Source organism: Elephantulus edwardii, unplaced genomic scaffold (assembly GCF_000299155.1).
Source record: "Elephantulus edwardii isolate Elephantulus edwardi_28Jun2011 unplaced genomic scaffold, EleEdw1.0 scaffold00094, whole genome shotgun sequence".
NCBI classification, from domain to species: Eukaryota; Metazoa; Chordata; class Mammalia; order Macroscelidea; family Macroscelididae; genus Elephantulus; species Elephantulus edwardii.
The window spans coordinates 9,127,778-9,141,548 of record NW_006399844.1 but is presented as its reverse complement, the minus strand read 5'-3'; the positions used below and the strand labels follow the sequence as shown (position 1 = coordinate 9,141,548).

Below are 13,771 nucleotides of genomic sequence, written 5' to 3'. Positions count from 1 at the left end.
TAATCGGGATGGGTGTGTCAGAGGCAATGAGATTGGCACAGGATAGAGCAGGGTTTAAGGCTGTTGTACATAGGGTCGCTATGAGTCGCAAACGACTCAACAGCACATAACAACAACAGGTGTGGAATATACAAAAACTCTCAAAATTCCCTGTCATCAAGTAGGAAGAAACTAATAGGTGACCCTCTAGAGAGTTTTTGGAGGCTTGTAGATTGCCCATCTTTTCTCCCATGGATCCACTGGTGGATCCAAACTACCAGGGAGGTGCATACTGCCTTTGGGCTAGCATTGCTAACTCCCTACAGACTACAGCACCAGAGCTCCCTGTAGTAGTGTTGGGTTGTTTTGTGTTTGTTTGTTTATGGTTTTAAAATTTACAATGAAATATTTAAGGCCTCAAAAAGGTATAAAAATTGATTACATGATAAATGCCTATGCATCCTCACAACTTAAGGGGGGGAAAGTTACTTATATACTAAACAGGAAACTCTGGCAGCCTAGAGGGTAAGGAGTTGTGCTGCCAACTCTAAGGAAGGTGATTTGAATCCATCAGCTGTTCCAAGGGAGAAAAATGGAGAATCTCTTCTCATTTGATTTACTGCCTATGAAAGCCTGCTATGCATCAGTTCTGGCTTGCCAGAATGTAATAACAACACTACTAAATAAACTTCACTTTTTAAAAAATTAATGAAAGTTTATACTTTGGATTTTCATTCATTCATTGTTGCAATATATACTTCACTTTGAGGTAAAAATGATTCTGAATTTCATGTTCATTACTTACAACCATATGTTTTTATTATGCTATATTGTTGTTATGTGCTGTCGAGTTGCCTGCAATTCATAGCAACCCTATCTATGTACAACAGCTCTGAAGACTGCCCTATCCTGAGCCAGTCTCACTGATTCTGACACACCTAATCCCATTGCCTCAGTTATCGTGTCAATTGATCTCATCTGTCTTCTTCTCCTGTGCTGTCCTTCCACCCTTTCAAGCAGGACGACCTTCTCCAAGGACTGGTCCCTCATGGCCACGTGCCCAAAGTACATGAGACAGAGCTTCAAAATCCTTGCCTCCAGGGAGAAACTTGGTTTCACCCTCACTAAGACAGACCTATTTGTTCTCCTGGCTGTCCATGGTATGTTCAATATCTTCTCCAGCTCCACAACTCAAAGGTATAAATTCTTCTTATATCATCTTTAGTCATTCATTGTCCAGCTCTCTCATGCATAGCAAGTATTTGCTAAGATCATAGCCTGGATCAGGCGCACCTTAATCTCTCGACTGAGGTCACTGCTTCTCAGCACTCTGTAGAGGTCCCTGACAGCAGACTTCCCCAAAGCAATTTGTCTTTTGATTTCCTGGCTGCTAGTACCAAAAGTGTTGATGGTGGAGCCAAGCAAGCTGAAATTGTTAACAACCTCAATCTCTTCTCCATCTATCATGGTGCTGTCAATTGGCCCACTGGTGAGAATTTTTGTCTTCTTGATGTTTAGCTTCAATCCATATTGAAGACTACAGTCTTTGACCTTCTGTATATGTTAAATATTCATCTAAGTAGTATAATATTGTTCTTCTTAATTTAAATTTTATAAAATTTTTCCTACATGTACTCTGCAACTTTATCTTTTACTATTACGTCTGTGAGATTCATCTCTATTAATAGGCATAGTTCCAGTCCATTCATTTCATTATAAAATGATACTGCAACATTTTTGTTTGTTCTTTTGTTGTGAAGCATTCGGATTGTTTGCAGTTTGTTTTTGTTATTACAAAGTTACCCTGAACACTGCTGCATATTTTTCCTTATGGACATATATGGCAATTCCTCTAAAGAATGTAAGGTATATTGGTAGGATTGTAATTGCAGGATCACATAAATTCCAGTCTGATGGGATATCTTTAAATAATTCACCAAAGGGGCTGTGATATCATCACCAGCAAGAGGAAGAGAACCTGTTGCGGGCAATGGTTTCCTAACTACCCTTCTCTCAGGATCCTAAGAATAGCTTTGAAAGACACAGGACTCTAAGCTCCTTGTGTCCACCATGGCCAGGACAGCTCTGCTTTACTAGTCTGCATATACTGGGGAGCATTGTGAGAATTCACTGAGGGGGGTGGGGAAGCTTCTGCTGCTTAAAAAAAGGTTTTAGAATCCACACTCTGTAAGATTTTAAAAAACTTATCTAGATAATGTCCATCTTTCTGGCCAGGAGAAAAATAAAACAGACTTTGAAGATGCACTTAAAAACCCAACATTTCATCTACAGAATGTTTTAGGTCCAATAAACCATCACGACAAGAAAAATCTGTTGCCATAGAGCAGATTCTGACTCAATGTGGTTGCATGAGTTAGAGTAAAACTGCTCCGTAGGGTTTCTGGCCTGCAATCCTTATGGACTTCCTCTCCCATATAATTCCCCTTCCCAACATGGTTTCAGGAGGGACCAATCTCTGGAGAAGGACATCATGATAAAGACCCTCATTGAGATGAATGACATTGGCTGTGAGGATAGTGCAGCCTCAGGTAGTGTTTCCTTCTGCTGTTGATTATGAGTCAGAACGGACTCAACACCACCGCAATCTTTACAGAAGCAGATCTTCAGATGCCACTGGTGGGTTCAGATAGTTTCCAGCCACCCCCCAATCCTCAAGGCGTTTTATTGGGCACACTGGGATGAGGCAGAGGGGCTGTGCCTAGAAGAAGGTGTTGGGCCACTGGGTGGTGAACCGTGGCTTGGGTAGGCGACGCAGGACGCGGTAGGGCAGTGGGAACTTGATCTTGGAGTCATGAACTGCTTGACCGCAGGCCAGCGGCACTTGGCTGCGATCTCCTCCACGTTCGTGATCTGGATAGAGTGGGCCCTGGCACGATGCTGAGAGCCCATGTCTCAGTAGCACTGGGTGACAGCACCTGCGGTGGTCAGGTTCCGGTATTCCCGGTACATGTTGCGGATCCCACTGAGCGCAGCCAGATGCCACAGTTCTTCACGCACAAGGGGGACTTCTCCAGCACCTGCCCACAGTATATAATCTCCCCAGGAGACTTCTTCATCTTCTTCATCTATGACACAAAGTACCAGAAGCAGGACTTGGCAACGACATGCTTGGGGGCAAAGATGCGCATGCGGTAATGTGGTGGAGTCTGACACTTGGGGGTGGCCAGGCAGCGGCCGCACCACCTTGTACTCACGAAGTGTTCCCGAAGCCTTCATAGCGATCTCTCAGCGCTCGCCACGACCCGACCCGCAAAAGGAGATAGCTAACTTTTGCTGCTGCTGCTGCTGCTGCTGCGGCTGTTACGTGCGGTCAGTCGTCTAGGACTTATAATCACCCTATGAACAACAGTTCTGAATCTTGCTCTATCCGGAACCAAACTCAAGGTTAGTGAAAACAATGGAAAAAAAACACCATAAAGTTGAATCTGACAGCAACTCAGACACCCAGTAGACCCTTTCTGAAGCTGTACATTTTTATGGGAGGAGATTCCATCTTTCTCCTGCAGAGAGGCCAGTGGTTCTAATTGAGGAATTGTGTCTAACACTTTATTATTACATTCAGATGCAAACTGTGCACCATCCAGGGAACTTTGAGTCCAATATTGGACAGTTTTTATGAGTCTTCTTTCCAAGTTTTGTTTTTTGTTGTTGTTTTTTCCGCCTAGTCCTCTTACTGATGTGGGACAAATGGGAGAGTAGTCTAATGCTCTCTCATCTCTTAGTTGGGTTTTTTTGGGGGTCCTTCTGTTAGGTTTAAGTGCTCATTAATAAACAATGGAGCCCTGGAGACATAGTTAACAGGGAATTGTGCTGCTAACTTAAAGCTGTCCCCTTTAGGGCAGTTCAAATACATCAACAGCTTAGTGAAAGAAAGATGGACAATCTATCTCCTTCCAGGTGACTTATAGCCCCCAAAAACTCTCTGGAGGGTCAGCTAGGAGTCAATTCCAACTTGATGGCAATGAATAGAATATACCATGCTTTTATTTTAATTAAGTGTGAAAAGAGCAATTCTTTCAAGTCTCCTAGTTCTTTTCTGCTGTCTTTGCTTTTAACCTCTCCAGCATACATCAAGGCAGATAGATAGCTCTCCCCCTATTTTAAGGACGTACAGCAACTTAATATCTATCCATATGCCATGGCTCATTGGTAAACTCACATATTTCAGCCTGAGGGTCCTCTTCTAGACTGTGGCTATCATAAGTTGCTAAGCAGTAATCTCAACGCTTGCACTGATTCCACTAATATAGAGAATGCAAGTAGATGTGTATTTGGTTACAACTCCAGATAAACACTTCTGAGAACAGAGAAGAAACAGCAATAGTACAGGGCAACAAATTAGCATTCTAAATAAGCCTATCTGCAGCAGTCTTTTGACTGAGTGACTTCCTGAGTACAGGAAAAACACATTACAGCACTGTCTCAAGAACATTATTAAATTAGAGGTTCAAATGAGCATCATTTCAAACAAGTACTGGGGTTTTATTTGTTTATTTAGCAAATCTGTGCATTTCTATGAAGTCTTAAGCCTTTTACAGAGTACTTGGTCCATTTTTAACTTTATTGATGTCTCACGTCTTGCCAAAGGAGTTGTGCTGTCAACCCAAAGACACCCAGTTCAAATCCACGAGCAGCTCCAAGGGATAAAGATAGGCAGTCTCTTCCTTTACTGTTTACAGCCTCTGAAAACCTACTAAGGGGCAGTTATGAGTTGGTTCTGACTCAACAGCACATAACAACACTATTGTCATTCTAAACACTAAGAATTCCTATTGGTGCTATGGGTAAACACATGGCTGCGAATTAAAAGGTTGAAGATTCAAATCCTCTAGCCACTCTATGGGGAAAAGAGAGAGCAACCTGTTTCTGTTAAAAAAAAATGTATAGCCTTGGAAATTTTATGAGGCAGTTTTACTCTGCCCTACAAAGAATCAATGGCTTTGAGTTGTGATGCTGGAGAAAAGTATTGGATATATACCATGGACTGCCAAGAGAAAAAAACAGTTATGTCCAGGAGATGATGAAACCAGGCTGCTCCTTAGAGGCAAAGATTTTGAAGCTCTCTCTCACATACTTTAGGCATCTTGCCAGTAGGGACTAGTCCTTGGAGAAGGACACCATACGTGCTAGGATGGAGGGACAGTGCAAGAGACAAAGACCTTGGATGAGATGGATTGACTCAGTTACTGGAGTAATGGGGTAAGTATGTCAGAGACAATGAAATTGGCTCAAGATAGAGCTGGGCCAGTGACTCAATGGCACATAACAACAACAACAAGAACAAGAGGGTCACTATGAATTGGAATCAACTAAAAGGTGATGGGTAAAGCTAGATAATAATTTTTTTCCAGAATGATCTTAAACTTTTTTCAGAATTAAGAGCCTTTCAAGTTCGCCCCACAACATGCATAGCTTTGCCCCTGCACTAGTCTATTTTCTAAGATACTTACACTTATTCAGTCATGATGAGAATAAATTCTTTCAACTGAATAGAGATACAAAATAATTCCTTACTCACATATTGAAAGAACCAGGCTTTTAAGTGATTTATCATTTTCTGCATAGCCCACTGCTGTGTATAACTTCAGTACGTCCTATCTAAAGGTATAAATAGAACTGTCTATTAAAATTACAATAAGCTTTTGCAGGCTGTTTCTTCACAAGGAGGCATATATCATCAGTGGGACTGGCTGGTGATTAACCTGGTAAAAATTGACCCAGCAGGGTGACTAAAGAATAGTGTGCTGTTCTTTCTAAACATAGGCTCTGTATGAAACTCAGTTGGCTTGGGTTTATTATCAGAATTTCTTAACATTGGTACATAATGTAGAGTGACTGCTGTGAGCAAACGAAGAAAAGAAGTATGTTCTAAACACTACTGGAATTATAATTCAATAGCCATATTGAAAAGGCATTTTCCCACAAAACTTTTTTTTCACTTTAGGATTGTGTAATAAGAACAGAGCTAAGCAAATGGATCATTTTCTTGCTTTTTAAAAAAAGATCTCAAGATAGAACTTAGCATGTAGCTTGAAAAACAGAATTACTAGGATAAAGAAATTAGTAATTTACATGTTGTATTTAACCATAGTATTTTCTGAGCAGAGCTATGTATTTGAGTGTATTCTAGAAGATGTCTAGCAAGGTACCATCATTTTCATTTTGACAAGGATAAAGACACTTCCTTTGACATGCTGAAACTGCAATGACAGTTCCTCTTCCCACTCCTTTCACACATACATACACATATTCACAGGGAGATACTCTGGATTTTAGATCTAACAGTGACTAATCATTGACCAAGTAAATACATTACATCGTATGTGGAATTACACTAAGCAACCCAATGCTTTCAATAATTACCATGTAACATGGTGAATAGGCTTAAACGAAACATACTTGATTAACATACATTGAAACATAAGAATAGAAACTCAAATTACTAGAGCAGGAAAGACCACAATTACTGGATTGATATGTTTTCTAGAAAGGCAAGAAATCACAGCTGCTTTGAATATGTATGTAAAGTTTTATTGGTGCAAATTTGGCCACGGACTGATCAAAGTAAACACCTACTTAAATTTACAACAAACAGCCTTTTGGTATGTTTAAAACAAATGAGTCCGTTTATAAAGCTGACCTATGTGATTTAATCTGCCCAGTAGGTTCTGACATAAAATAACCCTCCATCAAATTTTCAAGGCTGTAAACATTTATGGAAGAAGATTGCCCATTTTTCTGTTGTGGAGCAGCTGGTGGATGTGAACTGCTGACCTTCTATGTATACATGCCACTACAGCTCCTATGTGATTAAGGTAAAGGCAAAATACATGCATACAATAGTAGTGGGAGGGGTGAGCAGGATGAGGAGGAAGTATAGACAGGAAATTTAATCAGGGGAAAAATATTTAAGAGAGAGAAAGTGGAGCAGGATAAGTGAAAACGGGCCAAGAAGAAATCTTTTAAGACTGAGTCTGTGAAAAAGTACTATGCTTACGAGAAAGACAAAACAAACATTAGACAGATTGTTTATTAATGTTTATGTGTTCCATAATAAAAAGAAATATTAAATAATGCCTTTTAACTGGTTCAAAAAACACAAACATGTCTTTGGAAAAATAATAAGTAGCTATGAGCTATTGTTGTTGTTATGTGCTATCAAGTCACCTGTGACCCAGTGACCCTGTGTACTGCAGTTCTGAAGCCTGCCCTGTTCTGAGCCAGTCTCACTAATTTCAACACACCAACTTCCATTGCCGCAGTTACTGTATCAATCCATATCATCTGGTATCTTCCTCTCCCATGCTGTCCCTCCACCCTTCCAAGCATGATGGCCTTCTCCAAGGACTGGTCTCTCCTGGCCACATGCCCAAAGTATGTGAGATGGAGCTTCAAAACCCTTGCTTCCAAGGAGAAACTTGGTTTTACCCTCTCCAAGACAGACCTATTTGTTTTCTTCCAGTACCACAATCTGAAGGCATCGATTCTTCTGTCATCTATAGTTATTGTCCAGCTCTCTGATGCATAGCAAGTAATTTAAAGACCATAGCCTGGATAACACACACCTTAGTCTCTAGACTGACATCGTTACTTTTCAGCACTTTGGAGAGGTCCCTGACAGCAGACTTTCCCAATGCAATTTATCTTCTGATTTCCTGACTGCTGGTGTTAAAGAGTGTTGATTGTGGATCTGAGCAAGCTGTGATTGCTAACAACCTCAATCTCTTCTCCATCTATCATGATGCTACCAATTGGCCCAGTCGTGAGAATCTTTGTATTCTTAATGTTTAGCTTCAATCCATATTAAAGATTATAGTCTTTGACCTTCTGCAGCAAGTGCTTCAGGTCTAGGTTTTGATCTTTGGCCCTCCTAACTTATCATTGGGAATCCTACAGATTCACAAAAGACAGGATCAGAGACCACCGTCTTAATCATGTAATGCCCATTCTCCCAGAAGTCTGTCAGCTACCTTAACATAAGGCTTTCAGGACAGGGGACTTTCAGTACCAAGCCTGTGTTGGGTCCTTGGGCCAAATAACCACCACCACCATATCAGATATAGAAGAGACCTATCTGGACCTTGGAAATTATCACATTGTGACAGAAGTGTAAATAGATATACCAAGTCACAAAACTTAGCAGAAGCTCAGTGGCACAGTACTTCCCTCAGTAATGCCTCAAGCAAAAATCTTTCCATGAAGTTAGTACATGGGACTTGGATTGACATCCTCCTGGTCTCGTGAGAGACCAGCACCAGTGTATGGTGCAAGATATCACAGAAATTACTCGTAGACTAAGCTAGCATAAAGTGGCTGGGAAAATGTAGGCTTGAAAAGCTAGAAATTTGATAAAAACCAACCAACATTAACAGAGAACTACCAAACATACAAGCTGGGTTTAGCAGAGGTCGTGGCATTAGAAACATTATTGCTAATGTCAGATGGATCTTGGCAGAAAACACAGAGTACCAGAGGAATGTCTATCTGTGTTTCATTGACTATGCAAAGGCATTTTACTCTGTGGATCACAACCAACTGTGGCTAACCTTGAGAACAATAGGAATCCCAGAACACTTGATTGTGCTTATGTGAATCCTATACTTGGACCAGGAAGCAATTCTTAGAAGAGAGCAGAGAAACATTGCATGGCTCAAAATCAGGACAGGAGTACATCAGGGATGCTCCCAGTCTCCAAACTTTTTCATTCTATTTGTCATGTAGAACAGACCATTTGGGAAGCAGAGCTTTATGAGGAGGAATGTGGCATCAGGATTGAAGGAAGACTCATCAGCAACCTATGTTATACATATGACACAACCTTGCTTGATAAAACTGACGAGGACTGAAGCGCTTGCTGCAGAAGATCAAAGACTGTGATCTTCAATATGGATTGAAGCTAAACATCAAGAATACAAAGATTCTCACGACTGGGCCAATTGGTAGCATCATGATAGATGGAGAAGAGATTGAGGTTGTTAGCAATCACAGCTTGCTCAGATCCACAATCAACACTCTTTAACACCAGCAGTCAGGAAATCAGAAGATAAATTGCATTGGGAAAATCTGCTGTCAGGGACCTCTCCAAAGTGCTGAAAAGTAACGATGTCAGTCTAGAGACTAAGGTGTGTGTTATCCAGGCTATGGTCTTTAAATTACTTGCTATGCATCAGAGAGCTGGACAATAACTATGGATGACAGAAGAAGAATCGATGCCTTCAGATTGTGGTACTGGATAAGAGTCTTGAACATACCATGGACTGCCAAGAAAACAAATAGGTCTGTCTTGGAGAGGGTAAAACCAAGTTTCTCCTTGGAGGCTAGGATTTTGAAGCTCTATCTCACACTTTGGGCATGTGGCCAGGAGAGACCAGTCCTTGAAGAAAGATAGAAATCTCAGAAGGGTGGAGGGACAGCATGGGAGAGGAAGATCCCAGATGAGATGAATTGATACAGTAACTGGGGCATTGGGGGTTACTGTGTTGAAATTAGTGAGACTGGCTCAGAATGGGACAGGCTTCAGAATTGCCACGGTGGGTCACAGGTGACTCGATAGCACATGACAACAACAATGACAAAAGCCATAAAGAGCATCTACATAATAATTTATAGTTCAGAAAACTTCTTAGTAATTATAATTGTAATTTAGCCTGTTGTTGTTCTATACTATAGAGTTGGAAATTATTCACAGCTATGTTGTTAGCCTAAAAGTTGGGTTTTTTAGCCATTAGTTAGCCCCTTCTGATCTCCTGCTACCTTAACCGAAGTCACGGTCTTGCAAATCAGCATCAGCTGTGGGACTAGGATAGGATAAAGAGTGCTTCCCATATAGTCAGCAAGAGTTTTGGTGAGTAATACTTGTGGTGGCAAGATTTGAGGGAGACTGGAGCAGAACCTGTTGGTGAGACCCTGGTGAAGGTGTTGGAGAGGCTGTGGCATTGCTGTGGAGAAATTATGGCAAGGTTTAAGCAGAGGAATCCTGAGGTAAAGGCTAGAGGTGTTTGGTGTTCTTGTCAAGTGCTTGAAGGATAAACTGACTTAGAACTTCTCTAAGGTAAACCTTGCTGGATGATTTGGATTTGACTGCTGAACTGAAACCAGATCCTGGTCTAATTGAGGAACTGTGCCTTGGGACTTAGGCTAAAATCTGGACTTGTCAACAATGAAGGAATGAAAACCCAAAATCTCTGTAAATGTTCATTAAAACTAATAAAATTTAATAATAAAAAAATCTGGACTTGTATTATGAGATATTCTTTGCCTCCCACACTCTCCAACTTCCTTCCTAATAAACTCCATTGTTGGTACCACAGCTGTTAGTCTGTTAGTCAGCAAAGAATAAATGAGTGTCTTGCTGTTGGTGTGGCTCTAGGGGTACCATGGTGCTGGGCTATGGGCTCTTTTATCTGCTTTCTGCTCTAGGGCACTGAAGGGTTGTGCTATTCTCACTCTCTCTGGTCATTTCAGAGAGATGCTCATGGTCCTGTGCCCTCATGTCTCGTTTTCTGTTCTTTAGACAATAGTTGACTCTCTAATAGGTTTTCCAAGACTATAAATAGCATGGGAGGAGACTGCCCATCTTTCTTTCTCAAGCCATTTGCCCTAGGGTCCACAGCCTAACTCCTCACCACTAGACCACACTGAGTCTCCCATACTTGTAAATGGATTTGAAAGGAATTTATGGTGAAATTCTGGACTTTTAAATATTGTATAGTATTCTGTTGGTAAAGGATTTTTACCAAATATCTTAAGTCAGAAGAGCTGTAGTGAAAGCATGAAGGTTCCATATACTTATGCCTTGACTTTTTCAGCCCATAAATTTATGGGATTATATATTTAAGTTAGGGATTGGTCTAGGTGTCATGTTTTGGATTGAACAAAATAAACTTGTGTTCAAATACAGCCATAAAAAGAAGGGAAAGGACCAAAACTAAGCAACTTCAACCACTATAAATTATCATTTTCTTTTTAGTAGGTTGTCTTCTATGTGTCAGTTAGATCTCAGCTAAATTTTCTTCTTAATTAAGTGCAAAATGTATAGTCATAAACTTACCTCAAAAGTATTAATAGAAGGTGAAGAAAAATACATTTTGAACTATTAACCAAACCTCATTTAAAGTATCCCTGGGGCTCCATTCTCTTTTTAAAATCTTTTCCTGTCTATTGAGTGAAAGGTTTTTACAATGAATTAGATTCCCATTCACAAATTGTTCTGTCACATTGGCTACAGTCTCAGTGGTATTATATTTTTTTTTGAAAATACAATGAAGAAGTAATTTTAGGTTCTATTGTGCAGGGGAAAGGCTAGTTTTCTACCTTGTGGTTTGCTGCCATCTCCTTCTGCCACATTGTGGCTGGTCTCTGTAACCATCTCTTGTACTACATGCTCGGAACTCTGAAGGTGGAAAAGAGATAACAGTTTCAAGATGAGTTATTTTTCATCAAAGTCACATTAAGTCTCCCAATCAAAGAATGCAAATAGGTGCTCTGAAGGAGTTACTAAGCACTCTTACTTTTGGTTGGGTTTAATAGGGTTTACTGGAAATAATGAAGTAATCTCATTTTATTTAATATATCCACAAGATAATACTTTAGCTCAGCATGACATCACATTTGCCTATTGCTAAGAATGTCATTCCAGATATGCATTGATCCTTGAATAACATAATACATTCTAGAAGCATAATTTGACACCAACACAGTGAAAATACACCTTTGAAAATGCTGTTTTCTTCTGCTATTTGAATCACCTTCAACATTTGTATTGGACATGAAAACATTTTCACACTAGTTGAGGAAATTAAAGATTAGTTTTGGGAACACATAAAAAATAGCTTTTCCCATTCATGCTGATGTGCTTTTTTTTTTTTTTTTTGCTGATGTGCTTTTTAAAAAAAAGATGAGAAGATATTTTAAGTATCACATTAGTCAACTTAAATCCACAAAACCATTTCAGTTGCTGCTTTTTTGTTTCTTATAAATTTTTTTCTCATTGCAGTCTTGAATTTATTTAAGCATCGTGTTATTAAATTATTAACAGAAATTACATTTTCAGCATGATAGTAAAATTACTCTCAAAATTGGAACTAGGGCACTTTGGATAATTGTCCTTAGAGTAGTTGTTGTTAGATGATGTCGAGTACAACTCATATGAACAAAAGATCTGAACGCTGTTCTATCCTATGCCATTCTCACACTTCCTGACACACAAAAGCCCATTGTGGCAGTTACCACATCAATCCACTTGGTCGAGGGTCTTCTTTGCCGACCCTCCATCCTTCCTATCCTTCTCCTAGCAACATGCCCAAAGTATGTGAGACAAAATCTCGTCATTCTTGCCTCCAAAGAACACTCTGGCTTCACCTTCTCCAAGACATATTTGGGTTTTGGGCATGGGATGTTCAGTGTTCTTCTCCAACACCACACTCAAATACATCAAATCTTCTTTTGTCATTCTTATGCAACTGTTTAGCTCTCAGATGCAAAGCAAGTGATTGGAAAGAGTATGGCCTGCACCACATGCATCTTAGTCCTCAAATTAGCTTCATTATTCCTCAATAATTTGGAGAGGTCCTTAATTGCAGATTTTCCCAGTGCAGTGCATCTCCTTATTTCTAGACTGCTGATACCAAGGGTGGAAATTGTGGATCCAAGCAAGATGAAGTTGTTCATAGGCAACATCATGATGGATAGAGAAGAAATTGAAACTATCAGTCCAGTAGTAAGAATCTTTGTTTTTCTAGACACTGAGATGCAATCTATACTGAAGGCTGCATTCCTTGATCTGCAACAAGTGCTTCATATCTTCCTCACTTTGAGCAAGCAAGGTTGTGTCATCTGAATAATGCAGGTTATTCATGAGTCTTCCTCCAATCCTGATGCCACACACTCCTCTTCATAGAGTCCAGCTTCTTGAATAATTTGCCCAGCATACAGATTGAATAGGTATGGAGAGAAAATACAACCCTGACACACTCTCTTCTTAATTTTAAACCATGCAGTGTTCTCCTGCTCTGTTTGTACAACAGCCTCCTGGTTCAGGGATAGGTTTCACATGAGCACAATTAAGTGCTCTGGGACTCCCAATCCTCTCAATGACAGCTATAACTTAGTATGAGCCACACAGTCAATAAAGCACCAACAGACATTCTTCTGGCATTCTTTATTTTCAGCCAGGATCCATCTGACATTAGTGACTGGTGGCATGACCTCTTCTAAATTCTACTTGAACTTCTGGCAGTTCCATATCTGTGTAGTGTCCCAGCTGTTTTAAATGATCTTCAGCAGTTTCTTGCTTGCATGTAATATTAATGATGTTGCTCGATAGTTTCCACATTCAGTTGGATGACCTTTTTTGACCGGACAGCTATTCTCCAAATTTCCTAGCATAGACTGGTGAGAACATCCAAGCCTATGTCTGTTAATCGAAACAAGTCCGTTGGTATCACATCAATTCCTGGGACCTTATATATATTTTTATTTTATTTTATTATTTTTGTGTGCGTGTACCGTCAAATCAGATCTGACTGGTACAGGAGGAGATTGTCCCTCCTTACCCGGCAGAGCATCTGGTGGATTTGAACCATGCACCTCTGGGATTGTAGTTGCAGCTCCTTGCCACTAGGCCACCAGAGCTCCCCTGGGACCTTATATTTTTGCCAATGTCTTCAATGTAGCTTCTACTTCCTCCTTCATTACAATCCTGTTAATATTGCACTTCCTGAAATTTTTCAGGGTCAAATCAGTTTTTTTCAGGTACAGTTATTCTGTGTAT

The 13,771-nt window shown here is 40.2% G+C and overlaps 1 pseudogene; it reads right to left on the bottom strand.

The window, feature by feature from the left end:
• Positions 1–2,698: 2,698 nt before the first annotated feature.
• Positions 2,699–3,216, bottom strand: LOC102872992 (annotated as a pseudogene).
• Between the last annotated feature and the right edge of the window lie 10,555 nt (positions 3,217–13,771).